General features: G+C 46.0%; 1 protein-coding gene across 3 annotated transcripts in view; it reads right to left on the reverse strand.

Moving 5' to 3' along the window:
* The window catches only part of LOC143958198 (uncharacterized protein C15orf61-like), a 33,149-nt gene extending 19,557 nt beyond the window's left edge, over positions 1-13,592 (reverse strand). The window contains exons 1-3 of one of the 3 annotated variants that reach the window (XM_077467666.1): positions 13,483-13,592; positions 10,256-10,331; positions 1,638-1,795 (exon numbers count right to left, since the gene is read on the reverse strand). The gene's annotated coding sequence lies outside the window, so the exon portion shown is untranslated. The remainder of the gene's footprint in view (positions 1-1,637; positions 1,796-10,255; positions 10,332-13,482) is intronic. The other 2 variants (XM_077467664.1, XM_077467665.1) reach the window with 2 other exon arrangements.
* Between the last annotated feature and the right edge of the window lie 608 nt (positions 13,593-14,200).

Genomic DNA, 14,200 nt, shown 5'->3' on the forward strand with positions numbered 1-14,200 from the left:
GTCAGGAAAACATTTAAGACAAGTTGGAGGAGGTGGAGTATTATTATGACCAAAATTGGTGGACAGTAGGATGAGAAACAAGATCCTGGTCAAGATGCCCACTCTGATATCCTCCAGTTCCAGGCCGGTAATCAGACAATCTGCATCACCTTTGCCCTTCTCACTGGATCCTTCTAAAGCCTTGTACACACGGTCGGAGAATCCGTCAGAATGCGTCTTATCGGACCGTGTCGTTGGATAATCCGACTGTGTGTGGTATGCATCGGACTGATTCCGTCCGAATCTCCGTCGGACCCAATTTTCCAACATGTTGGAAATATTTTTCGACCAACTGGTTTGATCGGACATACTCCGATCATGTGTAGAGAATTTTGATCGGACCAAGTGCCACGCATACTCAGATCAAATTCCTACATCAAAGCTATTGGCTACTAGCCTGAACGTAGTCCCATCGTAACGAAATTATGTCATCACGTTCTGAATGATCGGATTTTTCGACAACTTAGTCCGACCGTGTGTATGCAACAGTTTCGGACAAGATCCGACGCGCAAAATCCGACGGACAAAATCCGACGGATTTGGTTGTCGAAATCTCCGACCGTGTGTACAGGGGCTTAGATATTTACAGAAGGGAAGAACCCATTTGAAGGACTATATCTAGCTAAACGCTCCTACTCCCGTGGGCCAACAGATATATTTGTGATGTTCCCACCATTTGGCAGATTAAACCACCATTCTGGACGAAAGTGAGAAGTCATTTTTTCTTCCTATACAGAAAGGTCCCCAAAAAAACTTAGAACAGCCAAACATCCTTGCTCATGTGCCTGTTAAGGGACAGGAAAGCAATCGAGGCAAGTTGGAGGAGGTGGGGTTTTATCTTGGCCAACAGCAGAATAAGAACCAAACCCTGGTCAAGAGGCCAGCTCTGATATCCTCCAGTACCAGGCTGGTAACCTTGAGGTTCAAGCCTTCTTTGCCAAAGGGATTTGGGGAGAGACAAATCTGAATCACCTTTACTCTTCTCACAGGATCCTCCTTAGATCCCATCACAGAAGAGAATAAGTAATTTGAAGGACTATAACTGAAAGCCCCTATTCCAGTGGGCAAACATATACAGTATAAAAAATAAAAAAGAGCAGCGCCAATAGTGCTAGATAAATAATAAGAAGATAAATGACATAAATAATAATAATGAATGACCATACATGTAATGTTCACAGAGAAAGTATCACCAATCTCTGAACAATGGGGACCTTATATCCAATAAAGTGAACATAACTGAAAATTAATATAATAAAAAGTTCATTAAGATGCCCCGAAAATCCAGGCGTTCCACATATCACCACCGTGATCACACACAATTCTTGGAAAATCTTGTGCCCGTCACCAGATAAGTGATGCGCTTACCAGATAAATAGATAATTAAAGCCTTGGGGATATTTAAATTGAAGTAGAAAGACTAGAACTCCAATCAAGCCTCCTGTGTCCAGATACCCTCAATGTGTAAAAATAGCCAAATCCCAATCTCTGGAGCTCCAATGGGTATATCATCAGCAACACCGTATTAAAGAAAAAGAAATGCTTCCATAGCGTAAAATCGTCAAACAATTTATTTAGAATAAAAGAATCACACTTACAAATAGCAGCTTTCTATCGAGCGTTGAGACAGAGCAAAAGCACGCCGGCCGGCATACAAACAAACAAGCGTCCCGTCCTCCCCTCGTAGAGTGTGGTGGCGTCACTGCGTACCTTCCCAGACGCGTTTCGTCATAGATGACGTTATCAATGGGGGCATCTATGACCAACACAAAGTAGTACATAATTGTGAAGTGGAAGGAAAATGATAAATGGTTTTCAATATTTTTTTACAAATAAATCTGTGAAAAGTGTGGGGGGTACATTTGTATGGCGCCCCCCGGAGTCAATACTTTGTAGAACCCCCTTTCTCTGCAATTACAGCTGCAAGTCTTTTTGGGGATGTCTCTACCAGCTTTGCACATCTAGAGAGTGAAAATTTTGTCCATTCTTCTTTGCAAAATATCTCAAGCTCTGTCAGATCGGATGGAGAGCGTCTGTGATCAGCAATTTTAAAGTCTTGTCACAGATTCTCAATGGGATTTAGGTCTGGACTGTGACTGGGCCATTCTAACACATGAATATGCTTTGATCTAAACCATTCCATTGTAGCTCTGGCTGGATGTTTCGGGTTGTTGTCCTGCTGGAAGGTGAACCTCCGTCCCAGTCTCAAGTCTTTTGCAGACTCTAACAGATTTTCTTCTAATTGAATGAAGGGAAGATTCTGGACAGCCGCACTCAAAGTCAAATGCCTTTATTAAAAAAAAAAAAAGGAGGTAATAGTCTAAAAAGTACAAGCCACAGCAAACAAATGATCACAGGAGCTGACACATTTCACACCTTGAAAAGTGCTTATTCATAGCTAATGAATAAGCACTTTTGAAAGTGTGAAACACTAATTGCATATCCCTGTCCTTCATCCAATTACCTATGCTTAGCCAGCACCTGCTGTTCCTGTTCTGAGGAGAGCTACATTTCCAGACACCCTTCCTAGAGCGGCATCTCTTCCCCTTGCCCCAGGTTTTCTTCTAAGATTGTCTAGTATTTGGCTCCATCCATCTCCCCATCAACTCTGACCAGCTTCCCTGTCCCTGTTAAAGAAAGGCATCCCCACCACATGATGCTGCCACCACCGTGTTTCACAGTTGGGATGGTGTGTTCAGGGTGATGTGCATTGTTGTTTTCCCGCACACATAGCGTTTTGCTTTTAGTTCTGAAGTAACTGATCAATTCAATCTATTATTATTATTATTATCAGTTATGCATTACTTTGTCTAGTCCCTATAGTTCAGCTAGTCTATCAATACGCCAAGCATATGTTATCGTTAATATCACAATACTATCACCATTGGCTATGAAATCAATACATGGTCTAAGATCAATTAAATCTCATTTATTTCCAAAGGAAATAAGAAAGCGTGCATAAGGTATCAATATAAATTACAATAATACATAGCATACAATCAAAGTACAATATAAGCCATACTTATCAGACCTTCGCAGCTAAGCCTCATGATGGAAGTGAGAGACCGAGCTCATTGTTGCAACCCTTTTTGTTAAACATACCTCAGCCATACCACACCCTACTGCCAGTCCCATTTGCTTTGGACCAATCAGTGTTCACATGACAGCCCTCCTAAAATTACTGACTGTCCTGCCATACTTGGCTTCTGTGGCCAGTATTGCAGTCGATGTGCCCTGGGCCGTCTTCGTCATCAATCTCTTTGAAGCTTTGTGCATACCAGGTGGGCTGAAGATAACTCCTTTGCTATGCAGATTCTGCCACATTCCTCTACACATTTTAAACATGTGGGACGGCAAACATCAATATAGCTGAGTTCATTTGTACCAACAGATGTGTAGAACTTTAGATATATAACGTTACTTCTTGTTCACTTCCAACAAGTTCAAAAAATAAAATTTAGTCTCATCTGACCAGATCACCTTCTTCCATGTTTGCTGTGTCCCCCACATGGTTTACCACAAACTGCAAACAGGACTTCTTATGACTTTCTTTCACCAATGTCTTTCTTCTTGTCACTCTTCCATAAAGGGCAGATTTGTGGAGAGACGACTAATAGTTGTCCTGTGGACAGATTCTCCCACCTGAGCTGTGGATCTCTGCAGCTCCTCCAGAGTTACCATGGACCTCTTGGCTCTTCTCTGATGAATGCTCCCCTTGCCCGGCCCGGTCAGTTTAGGTGGACGGCCATGTCTTGGTAGGTTTGCAGTTGTGCCATACTCTTTCCATTTTCAGATGATGGATTGGACAGAGCTCTGTGAGATGTTCAAAGCTTGAGATATTTTTTTTATAACCTAACCCTGCTTTATACTTCTCCACAACTTTATCCCTGACCTGTCTGGTGTGTTCCTTGGCCTTCACGATGCTGTTTGTTCACTAAGGTTCCCCAACAAACCTCTGAGGGCTTCACAGAAAAGCTGTAATTATACCAAGATGAAATTACACACAGGTGGACTCTATTTACTAATTAGGTGACTTCTGAAGGAAATTGGTTCCACTAGGTTTTAGTTAGGGGTATCAGAGGAAAGGGGGCTGAATACAAATGCACACCCCCACCAACATCCCCAAAAAGACTTGCAGCTGTAATTGCAGAGAAAAGTTCTGCAAAGTATTGACTCTGGGGGGCGCTATACAAATCCCCCCCCCCCCCCCCCGCACTTTTCACATATTTGTAAAAAAAATCCTTCCACTTCACAATTATGTGTCACTTTGTGTTGGTCTATCACATAAAATCCCAATAAAATACATTTACATTTTTCGTTGTCACATGACAAAATGTGGACAATTTCAAGGCACTGTATTTGTGGCATTCCCACCATTTTGGCAAATTTGGTGAAACAACTCTTCTGGATGGAGGTGAGAAGGAATCTTTTTTTTTGCTAAAGTCCCCAAAGATACCTACACCCAGACCTTCTTGCTCACGTCTCTGTAAGCCCTTGCACACACGGTCAGAGATTCCGACGGAATGTGTCCTATCGGACCGTTTTGTCAGATATTCCGACTGTGTGTGGTCTGCATCGGACCGTTTCCATCTGAATATCTGACGGACCAAATTTTCCAACTTGCCGGTAAAATTTTCCGCCAAAATGCTCCTATCGGACATACTCCGATCATGTGTAGCCTACTCCGACGGACAAAGTGCCACGCATGTTCAGATCAAATTCCTAGACCAAAGCTGTTGGCTACTAGCCTGAACGTAGTCCCGTCGTAACGAAATTACGTCATCACGTTCTGTACAATCGGATTTTCCGACAACTTAGTCCGACCGTGTGTATGCAACATCACTTCCGGACCTCTTCCGGAATTAATCCGTTGGAATTACTCCGATGGATTTGGTAGTCGGAATGTCTGACCGTGTGTACAAGGGCTTACACCCCTTTCACACTGGGGCATTTTTCAGACGCTTTAGCGTTAAAAAAAAAGCTCCTGAAAGAAGCCTCACCTGCAATCCCAATGTAAAAGCCCGAGTGCTTTCACACTGAGCTCCCTTTCACACTGGGGCGTTTTTCAGGTGCTTTAGCTTTAAAAAAAAGAGCCTGTAAAGCGCCTGAAAGAAGCCGCAACTGCAATCCCAATGTAAAAGCCGGAGTGCTTTCACACTGAGGCGCTGCACTGGCAGGGCGTCAAAAAAAGTCCTGCAAGCAGCTTCTCTGCAGCGCTTTTGGAGCAGTGAATGCACTGCTCCTAAAGCGCCCTTTCCCATTGAAATCAATGGGAAGCGCCTGCAAAACACCTGAAAAGCGCTTTTGGCAGCAGCGTTTTGTGGGCGCTTTTAACCCTTTATCTGGCCACTAGCAGGGGTTAAAAGCGCCCCCAATAGCACTTGAAAAACGCTGGTAAAATCTCTGCTAGTTTAAGCGGCGCTTTACGAGCGTTTTTCGGGCGCTGACATTGTGAAAGGACTCTTAAAGCACTTGGGCTTTCAAATTGGGACTGCAGATGAGGCTTCTTTCAAGCGCTTTACAGGCGCTTTTTTTTTTAACACTAAAGCACCTGAAAAACGCCCCAGTGTGAAAGGGGTCTTATAGAATAGGTAAGTTGGAGGAGGTGGAGTATTATCTTGTCCAACATGAAAGAAGATGTGATGACGTTTTCCTCCATTTCTCCTTTTTTTTTTGTTGCAGATCAATATACACTTGTATTGATCATTTCCAAAGGCAACGTGAAAACACATTGGACGCAGAAGGAAGCGAGAGCCGTTAAGCCGGTGAGAGTTCAATAACAATAAACAGCCCTAAGTGGAATAAATATGACGAATCCTTTGCCGCTCATTAACCGGCCATGTTAAACATGAAAGTCGCTAACAGTCTCCACATCTCTTTATTAGCGCACAAAAGGGAAGAAGCGCGCTCTATTAATTACGGAGGTGAAGCCGGCCTTGTTTATGTCTTCCTCTGATTAATAAATAGCAGCACCTGCCATTTTAGTGCAGTAAATAAACAAGGAGCTGATTAATTATCAGACTGCACAGCTCAGCGACTACCAGAAAATCACACCTAACACAACGGCGAGGCTTCCTTGCTCTCCTCCCACTTCATTTAAAGCAAAACCTTATAGCTGGTATGGAAAATGGCGAGAAAACAGACAAAAAGGCGTCGCCGTAAAAACGCAGATACGGGTGTTACGGGTGTACGGGATACGGGTGTTATTTCCTAATTTGCAAAAAAACACAATAATATAATGTGATTTGTTGCTACGAGAAACAACTAGGGATGCACCGATACCATTTTATTTTTAATTTTTTTTACGAGTACCGATACTTTTTTTTTTTTTTTGTTCTCGCCGATACCGATTACCAACCGCAACTGTTTTTTTTTTCACTTCAGCTGTCAGCAATGGAGCAAAGCATTGAAAAGTTATTTACAAACTAAATAGATTTGTTTTTATTTATTTTTTTTTGCGCTTTTTCAATGTGAAAATATATACGTGTAAAAATATTCACTAACAAAGCTGAAAAAAAAAAATTAATAAAAGTATTCATTGTTTATAAAATAGACGTGAAAAAAAAAAAAGCAAGAAAATAATAATTAAATGGAGGAGAATAGGGAGATAATTAAGGCAGATTAGAGTAAATTAAGGGTTAATAAGGTGTTAAAACAGAGGAACATTTGTTCATCCCTTTGACCTGCAGATGAAGAAACAGAAGGATACAAAAAGAAACAATGTTTCTTTTTATTTTTGTGTTTCAGTGGCTGAGCAATGTTGTTAACATTGCCGGCTGCTTTTTTTTTTATTTCTTTTTTGACCGCTCCAATTACCGGACACTTCAGCTGTCAACAGGGGAGACCCACTGACAGCTCAAAGAGCCAAGCCTGAAAGTATCGGTGCATTTGCACGAGTACCGATACTTGTGCAAATACTCGGTATCGGCACCGATACCAGTAACGGTGCAACCCTAGAAGCAACCCAACTTTTCACTTTCGCTCATTTTTATAGATAATCCCTGAGCTTTCCTTTTTTAAACGCCGCTTTATGCATTGAGGGCACCTTCTTAGATCTCTGGAGAGTATGGTCACCTGCCGACTGGGCACTATCCACAGTCAGCTTCACTCTTCGGCGGGGCCGTTTTTAAGGCAGGGCAAAAGGGACAGCTGCCCTGGGCCCTGTCATTGTTGTGGGGCCCAAAGCAGCTGCCTCATACTTGCCAACTATCCCAGTATAAATGTCCTTGTCTCTTGCTGTGTCCCGATATCTCAGTGTGAAGTGCTGCTACTAATGCTGCCCAGCTCTGCCCTATTGTGTACAGATGACTCACCTGCACACCCTGTGTTTACATGTGAATAACCAGCATTCATATGTAAATAGCTGCATAGATATGTAAATACATCAACAAGCAGAAATCACGTGCTGTAACCTCTAGCAACTAATCAGTGAGCGGTAATGATACACTGTAACCTCTGGCAACCAATTGCAATAGCTGCCTGATCTGATTCTGTAAACTGATTTTGGGTCTAGCTGCTACTTATTGTATGTCTCAGAGCAGGTGGAGAGCAAAACTGCATGGGGGGGGGGGGGCCCAAGAAACGTTTTGCCCAGGGTCCAATCAATATTAAAGACAGCCCTGCTCTTCGGTAAGACACAGAAGTTGAATCTTGTACTTCCCGCCCATAGGAGGTCGTATGAAGTCCTTGGGTTGAAGTGGAGATATCTGGATGATGGGTGCAGCTAGGTATATTTGTATTCAGCGGGGCAATTCCCTGTAATGTAAAAGCCATCAAAGGGGCTATTCAGCCTTTGGATTGCTTTTACCCCCCCCCCATCGACTTTGCGGGCTCTCCTGTGCAATCAAGAAGCCAGGTTAATGACCTGGCAGTGGATTACCATAGAGCTGGCTGTGGACTGGATGGTCCCCGGCCATCTCTATGACCCTGGGAGGTTGGAAGCGACGTCATGGCACCACTTCCAGCTATGGCAGATGTAAACACCACCAGATATTTTTTCCCTGGAAAGCAGATATCAATGTTTTTTTGTTTTTTTCATCTCATGCTATACAGGATGGAGGAGATATCTGGGCTCTCACTGACCCCAGATGTCTCCATAAAGAGGACCTGTCATGCCTTATTCCTATTACAAGGGATGTTTACATTACTTGTAATACGATTAAAAGTGATAAAAAAAAATTAAACAGACACTTTAAAAAAAAAAAAAAGCTCCCCGTCCCCTCATGTTTGCACGTAGAAGCGAATGCATACATAGGTCGCTCCCCGGAGTTTGCGCCACACACGTGAGGTATCGCCACGAATGTTAGAGCGAGAGCAATAATTCTAGCACCAGACGACCTCCTCTAACTCTAAACAGGTAACTAGAGATGGGCTCGGGCGTGTTCGGGATCCCACCAGGAAGCCGACACTGCACAGGGCTAATCACAGGCAGTGAGACATTTCTCGATCTGTGCGGCTGCGGGCCGGAGGAATGTAACCTGTAAAAAAAATGTTTTAAAGCGTAGCCGAAAGACAGCTACAGAGCGGGCCTAAATTGCCAGGAGGGCATCCATGTACGTCCTCCCCGAGCATGCATCACCTGTGCTCACCCTGCGGGGCGCAGGCGGCGCGTACTGTGATCAGAGATCCCGGCCCCTTACCAGGTGATCAGCTGTCAGCCAATGAGAGCTGCCCAATAGTGCCACCTTTCAGCACCCATCAGTACCTCCTCATCAATGCCACCTATCAGTGCCCATCATTGACACCTATCAGTGCCCATAAAAGCTGCTCATCAGTGCCACCTTTCAGCACCCATCAGTACCTCCTCATGAATAGTGCCCATCAGTACCTCCTCATCAATGCCGCCTATCAGTGCCCATCATTGCCGCCTATCAGTGCCCATAAAAGCTGCTTATCAGTGCCACCTTTCAGCACCTCCTCATCAATGCCGCCTATCAGTGCCCATCATTTACGCCTATCAGTGCCCATAAATGCTGCTTATCAGTGCCACCTTTCAGCACCCATCAGTACCTCCTCATCAATGCCGTCTATCAGTGCCCATCATTGACGCCTATCAGTGCCCATAAAAGCTGCTTATCAGTGCCACCTTTCAGCACCTCCTCATCAATGCCGACTATCAGTGCCCATCATTGATGCCTATCAGTGCCCATAAAAGCTCCTTATCAGTGCCACCTTTCAGCACCCATCGGTACCTCCTCACCAATGCCGCCTATCAGTGCCCATCATTGACGCCTATCAGTGCCCATAAAAGCTGCTTATCAGTGCCACCTTTCAGCACCCATCAGTACCTCCTCATAAATAGTGCCTATCAGTGCCCATCAGTACCTCCTCATCAATGCCGCCTATCAGTGCCCATCAGTGCCGCTCACCAGTGCCCACCAGTACCTCCTCATCAATGCTGCCTATCAGTGCCACTCATCAATGCCCATCATTAATGCCATCAGTAAAGGAGAAAACTTACTTCTTTACAAGATTTTATAACAGTAACTAAGAAACTTTTTTAATTTGTTTAGCAAAAAAATAAAACCCCCCAGTGGTGATTAAATACCACCAAAAGAAAGCTCTGTCTGTCTAGAAAAAATGATAAAAATGTCATTTGGGTACAGCGTAGCACGACCGCGCAATCGTCATTCAAAGTGTGACAGCGCTGGAAGCTGAAAATTGGCCTGGGCAGGAAGGGGGTGACAGTGCCCAGTAGGCACGTGGTTAAGCTTGGTCTCTGCAAAGAGCTACCTTGTTTCCCCAAAAATAAGACCTAGCGTGATTGTGGGTGATGGCTGCAATATTAGCCCTACCCTGAAAATAAGACCTACAAGGACTTTAACTAGGGCTTTTTTGGGAGGTAGGGCTTATATTGCAGCCATCACCGACAATCACACTAGGTCTTATTTTTGGGGAAACAGGGTAACACTGACCGAGGGAACGTGGAAGAAATAACAGAACTAGCACTAAACAGGAGGGCGGCCCGGAGGGAGAAACAAACCACATCAGTAAACAAGTTGTCATGGCCATTCCCCTCCTTACATCAGAGTCCTTGTGTAAGTTGTGGAAGGTGGGGGGGGGGGGGGGTCTGAAAATGGAGACCATAGATGGCCTCCCCAATCTGTGCACATTGAGGATACAATGCGGGCCGGATAAGACCTTGTAGTGGGCTAGATGTGGACGGTAGTTTGGAGAGCTCTGCTCTAGGGGATGAAGAATAAACGGTTATACTGACCTTACGCCTTTCTCCGGCTTGTGCAACCGGATCACTAACACCTCATCGGGTACAATGGAGGACGAGCACCCAGAGCCTGCAAAAGACAGCGATAAGGTAAGTACTCGTTCTCATTCACATGGGCAGATTTTACCAAACAATCGCGTCATTTATTGTGTTCAACAAAATTCACTTTTGTGTATTTTTTAACTGACATTTGTCACTTGATATACTGTTGTGCTCATATCATGTGACATCACAAATCAGCTCCTGGGTGTCGGCTTTCAGAAAATATATCATGTTTGGGGGTTTTATGTAATCTTCAGGTCTAAAATGATTTTTTTTTGTGCAAAAAAACCCTCAAAATCGGCCCAGGCAGTGCGAGGGATGAATGGAGAGGCAAAGCTGGACTGTATAACAATGTGCTGTATAATAAAACATTGACTTTTTTAAATACTATTTTAACCACTTCAACACCTTCACCCTCTTCCTGTTATCAAATTTTGCAAATAAGGAATCTTTCTTCACCGGTGAGGCTGCTCTGATGTGCACTGGTGAGGCTGCGTTAATGTGCACTGATGAGGCTGTGCTAGTGAGGCTGCGCTGATGTGCACTGATGAGGCTGCACTAGTGAGGCTGCGTTAATGTGCACTGATGAGGCTGTGCTAGTGAGGCTGCACTGATGAGGCTGTGGTAGTGAGGCTGCGTTAATGTGCACTGATGAGGCTGTGCTAGTGAGGCTGCACTAATGAGGCTGCGCTGATGTGCACTGATGAGGCTGCGTTAATGTGCACTGATGATGCTGTGCTAGTGAGGCTGCACTGATGTGCACTGATGAGGCTGTGTTAGTGAGGCTGCACTGATGAGGCTGCATTAATGTGCACTGATGAGGCTGTGCTAGTGAGGCTGCTCTGATGTGCACTGATGAGGCTGTGCTAGTGAGGCTGCGCTGATGTGCACTGATGAGGCTGCACTGATGAGGCTGCACTAGTGAGGCTGCGTTAATGTGCACTGATGAGGCTGTGCTAGTGAGGCTGCACTGATGAGGCTGTGGTAGTGAGGCTGCGTTAATGTGCACTGATGAGGCTGTGCTAGTGAGGCTGCACTGATGAGACTGCGCTGATGTGCACTGATGAGGCTGTGCTAGTGAGGCTGCACTGATGTGCACTGATGAGGCTGTGTTAGTGAGGCTGCACTGATGTGCACTGATGAGGCTGTGCTAGTGAGGCTGCACTGATGAGGCTGTGTTAGTGAGGCTGCACTGATGAGGCTGCATTAATGTGCACTGATGAGGCTGTGCTAGTTAGGCTGCGCTGATGTGCACTGATGAGGCTTTGCCAGTGAGGCTGCGTTAATGTGCACTGATGAGGCTGTGCTAGTGAGGCTGCCCTGATGAGGCTGTGTTAGTGAGGCTGCGTTAATGTGCACTGATGAGGCTGTGCTAGTGAGGCTGCGCTGATGTGCACTGATGAGGCTGTGCTAGTGAGGCTGTGTTGATGTGCACTGATGAGGCTGTGTTAGTGAGGCTGCACTGATGAGCCTGCGTTAATGTGCACTGATGAGGCTGTGCTAGTGAGGCTGCGCTGATATGCACTGATGAGGCTGTGCTAGTGAGGCTGCATTAATGTGCACTGATGAGGCTGTGCTAGTGAGGCTGCACTGATATGGCTGTGCTAGTGAGGCTGCATTACTGTGCACTGATGAGGCTGTGCTAGTGAGGCTGCACTGATATGCACTGATGAGGCTGTGCTAGTGAGGCTGCATTAATGTGCACTGATGAGGCTGTGCTAGTGAGGCTGCGTTGATGTGCACTGATGAGGCTGTGCTAGTAAGGCTGCACTGATGAGGCTGCGCTGATATGCACTGATGAGGCTGTGCTAGTGAGTTTGCATTAATGTGCACTGATGAGGCTGTGCTAGTTAGGCTGCGCTGATGTGCACTGATGAGGCTTTGCCAGTGAGGCTGCGTTAATGTGCACTGATGAGGTTGTGCTAGTGAGGCTGCCCTGATGAGGCTGTGTTAGTGAGGCTGCGTTAATGTGCACTGATGAGGCTGTGCTAGTGAGGCTGCGCTGATGTGCACTGATGAGGCTGTGCTAGTGAGGCTGTGTTGATGTGCACTGATGAGGCTGTGTTAGTGAGGCTGCACTGATGAGCCTGCATTAATGTGCACTGATGAGGCTGTGCTAGTGAGGCTGCGCTGATATGCACTGATGAGGCTGTGCTAGTGAGGCTGCATTAATGTGCACTGATGAGGCTGTGCTAGTGAGGCTGCACTGATATGGCTGTGCTAGTGAGGCTGCATTACTGTGCACTGATGAGGCTGTGCTAGTGAGGCTGCACTGATATGCACTGATGAGGCTGTGCTAGTGAGGCTGCATTAATGTGCACTGATGAGGCTGTGCTAGTGAGGCTGCGTTGATGTGCACTGATGAGGCTGCACTAGTGAGGCTGCGTTGATGTGCACTGATGAGGCTGTGCTAGTAAGGCTGCACTGATGAGGCTGCGCTGATATGCACTGATGAGGCTGTGCTAGTGAGTTTGCATTAATGTGCACTGATGAGGCTGCATGTATGTGCACGGATCAGGTTGCTCTGATGGGTTTTCCCGTGTGATCTGGTGTAAGGATGAGCTCCAGCGTGTTCGCATGGACCACGTGCAGAGCAAGACAGGAAGTTGGCGCTGCGCTAATCACAGGCAGTGAGACATAGCCCCGATGTGCGGCTGCAGAGATCAGGAAACGTCTCACTGCCTGTGATTAGCGCAGCACCGACTTCCTGGCGGGCTCTGCACGTGGAGTGTGTGAACACGCCGGAGCTCATCCCTAATGCGGCGGGGCATCTTGTTATCACAGAGTTGGGAGGAGCGCCACCCGGAGACGTCTACAAGGCGTTGTCACCCTTCTGTTACTTCCTGTTATCGGGTGACAACACTTGTAGACGTCTCCGGGTGGCTCTCCGGCGTTGTCACCCAATAACAGGAAGTAACATAAGGACTTCTCCTTGAAAAGAGAGACATAGCCACGCCTCCTTCTCACACTGTGACCAATAGGAATGCTGGGATGGGAGGGGGCGTGTTTTGCAGGTGTTGGAAGCTCATCAGATGACAGCTTCTCTTCCCTCCGCTCATCATTCCCCCTCCCCCCATAACACATCCGACGGTGGGTGATCCCGGTAGGTGACCTTGGGATGTGTGTGGTGGGGGAGGGGACAGACTGTCTCTGTGTTATACCCCTGATCCCCTCATTACCTTCACCACCGACCAATCACACCTCTGACCCCGGCTCCATGCGGCAGGCGATAGGCTGACAACACGGTCATGTGACCGGGCGGAGCCGCGCACTCACAGCGCCACGTGACCCTAACGCAAAGAGGGAGCGCGCGCACGGGGGATTTAAATGGAGCGCACGTGTTCCGAGAGGGGCGGAGCCTCTGTGATGATCCGCCTTCTCATATAGTCAGTGGACGGAGCCCATTCTCTTATATGCTGTACGATGCTGTACTGAACGCGTCCAATATTCTGACCAATCACAGGAGAGCTCTCCTCCTGCCAGCTTTTCTATGGTCTTAGCAGCCCCGCCTCCACAAGCGCGTTTCGCTATCAGGAATCGCGTCAGTTTTATGCCCGTTCACGCTTTTTTTTTTTGGACTCTTTGCGCATTTTCACGACGCAAATTTATTTGAATGGTGCTTACGCATTACAAAGAAGCGATTTTATTTTTTAATTTTATTTTTTTAAACTGTGCATTTGTTTCAAGTTACCCAATTGTCCTCCGGAAGGATTTACCCCCCCCTTAATGACCAGGCCATTTTTTGCGATACAGCACCGCGTTACTTTAACTGACAACTGCGCGGTCGAGCGATGCTGTACACAAATAAAATTGAGTCCCCTTTTTTTTTCTTCACACAAATAGAGCTTTCTTTTGGTGGTATTTGATCTCCTCTGTTTTTATATATATATATATATA

The sequence above is a fragment of the Lithobates pipiens genome, unplaced genomic scaffold (assembly GCF_037356315.1).
Source record: "Lithobates pipiens isolate NorthernLeopardFrog02 unplaced genomic scaffold, aLitPip1_a1.2 Scaffold_6, whole genome shotgun sequence".
NCBI classification, from domain to species: Eukaryota; Metazoa; Chordata; class Amphibia; order Anura; family Ranidae; genus Lithobates; species Lithobates pipiens.